Here is a 9,430-nt window from a genome sequence, read left to right as displayed (position 1 = left end):
CCTGTTTGAACTCGTTACCTGTATAAAAGACACCTGTCCACACACTCAATCAAACAGATTCCAACCTCTCCACAATGGCCAAGACCAGAGAGCTGTGTAAGGACATCAGGATAAAATTGTAGACCTGCACAAGGCTGGGATGGGCTACAGGACAATAGGCAAGCAGCTTGGTGAGAAGGAAACAACTGTTGGCGCAATTATTAGAAAATGGAAGAAGTTCAAGATGACGGTCAATCAACCTCGGTCTGGGGCTCCATGCAAATTTCACCTCGTGGGCATCAATGATCATGAGGAAGGTGAGGGATCAGCCCAGAACTACACGGCAGGACCTGGTCAATGACCTGAAGAGAGCTGGGACCACAGTCTCAAAGAAAACCATTAGTAACACACTACGCCGTCATGGATTAAAATCCTGCAGCGCACGAAGGTCCCCTGCTTAAGCCAGTGCATGTCCAGGCCTGTCTGAGTTTGCCAATGACCATCTGGATGATCCAGAGGAGGAATGGGAGAAGGTCATGTTGGTCTGATGAGAACAAAAATAGAGCTTTTTGGTCTAACTCCACTCGCCGTGTTTGGAGGAAGAAAGAAGTATGAGTACAACCCAAGAACACCATCCCAACCGTGAAGCATGGAGGTGGAAACATCATTCTTTGGGGATGCTTTTCTGCAAAGGGGACAGGACGACTGCACCGTATTGAGGGAGGATAGATGGGCCATGTATCGCGAGATCTTGGCCAACAACCTCCTTCCTCAGTAAGAGCATTGAAGATGGGTCGTGGCTGGGTCTTCCAGCATGACAACACACGAAGCACACAGCCATGGCAACTAAGGAGTGGCTCCGTAAGAAGCATCTCAAGGTCCTGGAGTGGCCTAGCCAGTCTCCAGACCTGAACCCAATAGAAAATCTTTGGAGGGAGCTGAAACTCCGATTGCCCAGCGACAGCCCCGAAACCTGAAGGATCTGGAGAAGATCTGTAGGGAGGAGTGGCCAAAATCCCTGCTGCAGTGTGTGCAAACCTAGTCAAGAACTACAGGAAACGTATGATCTCTGTAATTGCAAACAAAGGTTTCTGTACCAAATATTAATTCTGCTTTTCTGATGTATCAAATACTTATGTCATGCAATAAAATGCAAATTAATTACTTAAAAATCATACAATGTGATTTTCTGGATTTTTGTTTTAGATTCCGTCTCTCATAGTTGAAGTGTACCTATGATAAAAATTACAGACTCTACCTGCTTTGTAAGTAGGAAAACCTGCAAAATCGGCAGTGGATCAATACTTGTTCTCCCCACTGTATGTCAGCTTTTACAGTGTAATAAGTGGAATTTGAGTTCAGGCGAAATCGCTGCTAGCCTCTCTCTTGTTCCCCCAATAGGAGGTGATTAAGGTGATCCAGCCAGTGTTCTTGGGAAAGCTGATCCAATACTTTGAGAAGTACGATCCTGATAATATGGATGCACTGTATGAGGCCTTAGCCTACGCTGCTGGTATCTCTCTGTCCACTGTTGCACTGACCGTCCTCCAAATTCATTATTACTACCACGTCCTAAGGACCGGCATGAAGATACGAGTGGCCATGTGTCACATGATCTACAATAAGGTCATTATACACTACATACTTGCATACAGCATTATACAAATTAAAATCTTCAAGAACAATTTACTAGTACATGTAATTCCCCCATAGGCCCTGTGTCTCAGCAGCGCAGCGATGGGAAAAACAACCACAGGCCAAATAGTGAACCTGCTATCCAACGATGTCAACAAGTTTGATGAGGTAAAAGCAAGACGTGCATGAAGACATGCGGTTACTTTGGATGAAATGGTTGAGCACATCATAACCCTTCATTCCATAGGTTTCTGAAGAGTATGGCTKTAGCTTATATAACAATTGACCATTCGTCAAATGTACWGGAATGGAATGCACCAATATCTGGAATGCCTTTGAGCCGTCTGTCATCCTGTCCTTGCAACTAAAGTACATAAGTTAAATCCACAGAGAGAACAAKGTAATGGATGAKTGGAAAATGCAGATGGTTGCTTAGCACAAATGTTTACAATAGTCCGATGCTAAACTCAAACCAGACTGAAAGAATATAAATGTATATAACATGGGGAGCCCATGTAGCTTCTTCAGTGGTATGATGACAAGCGTGGCCTGTTGGCTGCTGTATTAGGTCCTGAATCCAGCTCGCATTATCATGTTTGTTATGCTAAATGCAACTACTTAGAAACATTATGTAACAGCTAAATGAACCAAGGATCACTGGTCTTTGTAGGTGACCACCAATCTGCACTACCTCTGGATAGCACCTCTGCAGGCTGTGGTGGTTATCATACTCCTGTGGTATGAGATTGGCCCGTCGTGCCTGGCAGGCGTGGCTGTCCTTTTGTTCCTCATGCCACTACAGACCATGTTTGGAAAGCTCTTCGGCTCCCTCAGGTGAATTACATACGTTACATGACATGACTTGAACTTAGAGTGGGGTCTTCTTGAGAAAAGTTGACCATGTCCTTATCTATAGGGGGCAACGTTTTTCCAGTGAGTGGTTCCTATGCTAAAGTGATTATGTCAGAGCTACCTGTTAAATGAWAACCCATAGGTCAACCTATATGTTAATGATGTTCTTGTTTTAAACCCCTCTTTAGTTTTGACTAATAATTTACCTTTTGGAACACTCTAAGTACGTTTGAAGAAAAGTTAGCTTCATATGTTGGCTGGCAATTGAACCGTGAACWCTTGCTTGGGCAGTTGTTCATACGATCAACGACACAAGTGCTGGAAGTAATAGTTTTGATTAGGCGTGATGAAACCCTTAAGCAATGCAGCCTTCTCTGATTCTACGAAAGAGTTATCTTAGTTACATGCAATTTAAACATTGCCGTCAGTTCGTTAAACTCAGGAAACGTCCGAAGTTTTTGTTCACAAGGAGGAGATATGAKTGAAGTCCTTTTCTTGCAGGAGTAAAACTGCTGTCCTCACAGACAGTAGAATACGCACCATGAATGAAGTGGTGTCTGGAATCAGGATCATCAAAATGTATGCCTGGGAAAAGCCCTTCTCAGCACTGGTCAATGAAGTCCGAAGGTAAAAACTACAATAGTAGCTAAAATGGTTCAGTTGAAGTCGGAAGTTTACATACACTTATGTTAGAGTCATTAAAACTCGTTTTTCAACCACGCCAAAACTATAGTTTGTTAACAAGAAATTTGTGGAAAGTCGGTTAGGACATCTACTTTGTGCATGWCAAGTKATTTTTCCAACAATTGTTTACAGACAGATTATTTCACTTATAATTCACTGTATCACAATTCCAGTGCGTCAGAAGTTAACATACGCTAAATTGACTGTGCCTTTAAACAGCTCGGAAAATTCCAGAAAATGTCATGGCTTTAGAAGCTTCTGATAGGCTAATTGACATCATTTGAGTCTATTGGAGGTGTACCTGTGGATGTATTTCAAGGCCTACCTTCAAACTCAAACTTTGCTTGACATCATGGGAAAATCAAAAGAAATCAACCAAGACCTCAGAAAAAAAATTGTAGCCCTCAACAAGTCTGGTTCATCCTTGGGAGCAATTTCCAAACACCTGAAGGTACCACTTTCATCTGTACAAACAATAGTATGCAAGTATAAACACCTTGGGACGATACAGCCGTCATACTGCTCAGGAAGGAAATGCTTCCTGCCTCCTAGAGATGAACGTACTGTGGTGCGAAAAGTGCAAACCAATCCCAGAACAACAGCAAAGGACCTTGTGAAGATGCTGGAGGAAACCGGTACAAAACTATCTATATCCACAGTAAAATGAGTTCTATATCGACATAACCTGAAAGGCCGCTCAGCAAGGAAGAAGCCATTGCTCCAAAACCGSCATAAAAAAGCCAGACTACGGTTTGCAACTGCACATAGGGACAAAGATTGTACTTTTTGGAGAAATGTCCTCTGGTCTGATGAAACAAAAATAGAACTGTTTGGCCATGATGACCATCGTTATGTTTGGAGGGAAAAGGGGGATGCTTGCAAGCCGAAGAACACCATCCCAACTGAAGCACGGGTGGCAGCATCAATTTGTGGGGGTGCTTTGCTGTAGGAGGGACTGGTGCACTTCACAAAATAGATGGCATCATGAGGTAGGGAAATTGTGGGACATTTGAAGCAACATCTCAAGACATCAGTCAGGAAGTTAAAGCTTGTTCGCAAATGGGTCTTCCAAATGGACAGTGACTCCAAGCATACTTCCAAAGTTGTGGCTAAATGGTTTAAGGACAACAAAGTCAAGGTATTGGAGTGGCCATCACAAAGCCCTGACCTCAGTCCCATAGAAAATGTTGGGCAGAACTGAAAAAGCGTGTGCAAGCAAGGATGACTCAGTTACACCAGCTCTGTCAGGAGGAATGGGCCAAAATTCACCCAACTATTGTGGGAAGCTTGTGGAAGGCTACCCAAAACGTTTGACCCAAGTTAAACAATTTAAAAGCAATGCTACCAAATACTAATTGAGTGTATGTAAACTTCTGACCCACTGGGAATGTGATGAAAGAAATAAAAGCTGAAATAATTCTCTCTACTATTATTCTGACATTTCACATTCTTAAAATAAAGTGGTGATCCAAACTGACCTAAGACAGGGAATTTTTACTAGGATTAAATGTCAGGAATTGCGAAAAACTGAGTTTAAATGTATTTGGCTAAGGTGTATGTAAACTTCAGATTCAACTGTATATGTTTATTTCTATTAGCTGGATACACAAAGAGTATGATAAACCAACGACCCTCAGCTAGATGCCATCAATCCCTTTAACATTCTCATTCCTTGTACTGTCTCAGTCTTTTGTCTTGATGGTGGCGCTGTGGAGCGATGGTGCTTGAACCCTGCCATGGCTGCCTGCAGCTATATTTAAATAAAAATAAATTTTAAAAATGTTTTTATTTAACCTTTATTTAACTAGGCAAGTCAGTTAAGAACAAATGACGGCCTAGGAACAGTGGGTTAACTGCCTTTTCAAGGGCAGAATGACCGATTGTACCTTGTCAGCTCGGGGATTCGAACTTGCAACCTTTCAGTTATTAGTCTAACGCTCTAACCACTAGGCTACCCTGCTGCCCCAATATCAAAGATATTGGATATCAAAGACCAGAAAATAAATGAATACCTTTTGTGTAGTGTAACTTCGGCATTTTTGGCAGTATTTCACCTAATTTGAACATTCTGCCATAAAGAGTATGTCACGCCCTGACCGTAGAGATCCTTTTTATGTCTCTATTTTGGTTGGTCAGGGCGTGAGTTTGGGTGGGCATTCTATGTCTGGTGTTCTATGTTGTCCTTGTTTTGTATTTCTATGTGTTTGGCCTGGTATGGTTCCCAATCAGAGGCAGCTGTCTATCATTGTCTCTGATTGAGAATCATACTTAGGTAGCCTGTTCCCACCTGTGTTTGTGGGTGGTTGTTTTCTGTTTTGTGTGTCGTCACCTTTCAGAACTGTTCGTTTGTCGTTTTTGTTGTTTTGTCAAGTATTTCATATTTTATTAAAGTAATATGAACACTTACCACGCTGCACCGTGGTCCTCTTCTCCTTCTCCCGACGAAGTTCGTTACAGAGTACATGTTCAACTTAAAGGAGAAATCCATCAAAAAACACAAATTCCWTAAATGTATAGTGTTAAATAACACTGTGAGAACATTTCTTTTTTTTGTGAACAAATGTTTAATTTTGGTGTTATAATAAGGTTGGTAGCAACATGGAAAATTGTTGTGGAAATCGGTTCCAGCTCAAGTCAATTACAAAATCCACAATGTAATGCTCTCTCTATTGGCTGGCTGACTTGCTAGCTTTGTAGCAAAGGTAGTTACACACAATCATACCAAAGACAATATCAGCATGTAAAGTAGCTACTGCAGTTAGTTGTAAAATCCCTAAACAAACTGCACTATCAATTTAGGAGTCTATAATCTCACCATGTTCAACCTGCAGATCGATGTGCCTCAGAGTGGTCTAAAAATCGCAACGACAGATATACTTTTGAGGAGATAGGAAACCTTGACCATGCAACGTCACTGGGCCGCGCTGTGCATTCTGGAAGATTCTGGGACAAGGAGCGCTCTCCTCCAAGGACCCAACATTAGCATGAATTTCGTCAACAAAAAGTACAACTTTACAAATCTTTTCCCAGATGTGAGGTAATAAACTTCCTATCTGTAATATCGTATAGCTTTGGAATCGTGACATTATGTACTTTCGAGGAAAATAGACAGGTTTCTTGTCATATGGGCCGGCAGCGTAGCCTAGTGGTTATTGCGTTGGACTAGTAACCGAAAGGTTGCAAGATCGAATCCCCGAGCTGACAAGGTACAAATCTTGAGGTGTTGACACTTTTGAGGACACATGCTCCAGTACACAGTGACATATTTTATATGGTGTTATTTCCTATTCAACAAAACTGTATGAATAAGGCTTGAAATGACTTACTGTATATGCTTTCTAAATATAGCATAAGAAAATTATAAAACGACTAAGATTTCACCTTCCTTATAACTGTAAAATACATTTCTGTATGTTTTGTTGGAGAAAATGTTCATGTTTTCTAAAGGTCGCTCTTGATCAAAATGTCCGCACCCATCGCTGTGAACGTCTAACAGAGCTTTAGCTTGGCTTCCTGAACTCGTTAGGAACTCTCCTTTCATCTCATATTAATCTTGTCTGTCTATAACAAAGTGTTTTTTTGTTTAAAATCTATTATTTTAGATGAATGTCTATTAGTCGAATAGGCTATCGTGATGAAACCACTCTCTCCTGCTGCGCTACGATGTAACGATTGCAGGCATGTGCTTTCTCCGTGGCTGTGATGTATGCTCAGCCATGGTTGATGGACAGTCTGAAGAGCAAATTAAATGGTAGGAGGGACATCCCAGCTTCAAGTGGTTTCAGATTTAACATCCTGCGTCACACAGGCTAATAGSCTAATCTTCATGACTAATGTTCCAATTTAGACGTCAAACAGTATCAAGGTTCTGGTCCAATGCTTCTAAAAATGTTATACTACTGTATCCGAGGGAACCAGGGCTATCACTCAATGCAAGCCCTTTCAATCTACGGTATCCACAGATTGATTTATAAGTGAAAATGTTAGTCGGAACCTGTACAAGAACCACGCAGGTCCCTTAATGGGGACCTTACGTCCTAAGAGGTTTTAAGTGGGATAAATTATTCCTAGAAGTGGGTGCACAGAGGGAGATGTTAAAATGCAGAATTTTGGCATGTCTTTATTCATATAAAAAATCGGATTAATGCAACTTTCCGTGTGGTCTATACCATCCGGCAAACGGTACTGGAGCATTGGCTCTCAGACCAACAGGCTCCAAGACAGCTTCTACCCCCAAGCTGTCAAGCTGTTTAAATAGCCAGACTTGACTCAAAGGTTTGAATACTTGTATGAATGAGATATTTTTGTATTTTATTTTCAATACATTTGCAAAAAATTCAAAAAATATGTTTTGACTTTGTCATTATGGGTGAGAAATAAAATCAATGTAATCCATTTTGTATTCAGGCACAACAAAACAAACCAAATGTAGAATAAGTCAAGGGTTATGAATACTTTCTGAAGGCACTGTAAATAGTGTGTGCATGTCTGCATGTGCGGTTTATAGTCTTTGGCTGAGGGCCAGGCACCCCTAGCAGGGACTCACAGAGGGAGCAAAGCCACATGCACTTCACCAGCTGCCAACAAACAGGTTTCAGTTACATCACAGGTCTGGTCCCCTGATCCCTCTCACCATGAACAGCCAACACTATCCAGCCATGAGACCTGGTCGTAGTCTCCTTTCTGTTTCTCTTTGTTGTTTAACATGAGGAGAAGTTTCATGTATTTGTCTCTGAATGTTATTGTATTCTATGGTAGCTTTTAGTGGAATGTCTGGGGCATTTGTGGAATTCCCTTTTCCAAAACACTACCTCCCGTATTCCTGGCTGGAGCAAAGTGCACAAAAGCTGTAATAGTCATTCTGTAGTTCTTCCATGTTTCCTCTGAGTGAAAAATCTTTGTTAAAATCCTTCAGTCTATTGACGCATCTGAATCTAATGAACATCATCAGGAAAAAAATCCCCATCAAAATCTGTCAGTTTAAACTAGAGATGTTTTTTTTGCATGGGGAAACGGACAAACACGATTTGAGAAAATTAACTGCAACTTATAAAGGAACTGGTTGACTTTGTCTTTTGGCTAGCTAGCTAGGTCTTTTTGTGGAGGGGCCTTCCCGCATCTGTGGTGGAAAGTAGCAGAGCTATAGCACTCTTTGTCAGACCATTAGACATCCCGAAAATTGGCCTTCTCACGAAAAATGTCTGCAGCGTCCAAACGTTTTGGCCTACTAACTAATATAACCACTCTATGGTCTACAGGCCCCACTGGACTCTTCAGAAGTCAGTAACGCTAATGAGCGTCTGTAGCGTCCCAACCGTTTGGGCTACAAACTAACACGACCCCACTGTGGAAAGGGGAGACTCTCATGAACATAATGGTGCTCTCTGTGTCACGGGAACTCATCTGAAGGTAGACCATACAAATGAATGGAAGTATGAAGTTTTTTTGTGCCATCAAAAATAAGGGGTTAAATATGTGTCCAAAAAAACAAAAATATTTCCTGAGCTTTCTTATATCTACTAGAAGCATATTCCTTTATGATTTATTTTTTGACATTTTTTTGTTGTTGTCATTTTATGAATGTTATTCACTGTGAATATATGGGCTACAGTAGTAAAGGCCAAATTCTATATTTTATCAAACAAAATCTATATATACAGTCGTGGCCAAAAGTTTTGAGAATGACACAAATATTAATTTTCACAAAGTCTGCTGCCTCAGTTTGTATGATGGCAATTTGCATATACTCCAGAATGTTATGAAGAGTGATCAGATGAATTGCAATTAATTGCAAAGGACCCTCTTTGCCATGCTAATTATCTGAATGCCACAAAAGGACCAGCTGACATCATGTCAGTGATTCTCTCGTTAACACAGGTGTGAGTGTTGACGAGGACAAGGCTGGAGATCACTCTGTCATGCTGATTYAGTTCGAATAGCAGACTGGAAGCTTCAAAAGGAGGATGGTGCTTGGAATCATTGTTCTTCCTCTGTCAACKATGMTTACCTGCAAGGAAACACGTGCCATCCTCATTGGTTTGCACAAAAAGGGCTTCACAGGCAAGGATATTGCTGCCAGTAAGATTGCACCTAAATCAACCATTTATCGGATCATCAAGAACTTCAAGGAGAGCGGTTCAATTGTTGTGAAGAAGGCTTCAGGGCGCCCAAGAAAGTCCAGCAAGCGCCAGGACCATCTCCTAAAGTTGATTCAAGCTTGCTCAGGAATGGCAGCAGGCAGGTGTGAGTGCATCTGCACGCACAGTGAGGCGAAGACTTT

The 9,430-nt window shown here is 41.4% G+C and overlaps 1 pseudogene; it reads left to right on the top strand.

Annotated features, from left to right (window-relative positions):
- Nucleotides 1–1,386: 1,386 nt before the first annotated feature.
- Nucleotides 1,387–9,430, top strand: part of LOC111953373 (ATP-binding cassette sub-family C member 4-like) — a 46,336-nt pseudogene continuing 38,292 nt past the window's right edge.

The sequence above is a fragment of the Salvelinus sp. IW2-2015 genome, linkage group LG27 (assembly GCF_002910315.2).
Source record: "Salvelinus sp. IW2-2015 linkage group LG27, ASM291031v2, whole genome shotgun sequence".
Lineage (NCBI taxonomy): Eukaryota > Metazoa > Chordata > Actinopteri > Salmoniformes > Salmonidae > Salvelinus > Salvelinus sp. IW2-2015.
The sequence above is the reverse complement of the archived record's forward strand: the minus strand, read 5'-3'. Positions and strand labels throughout refer to the sequence as shown.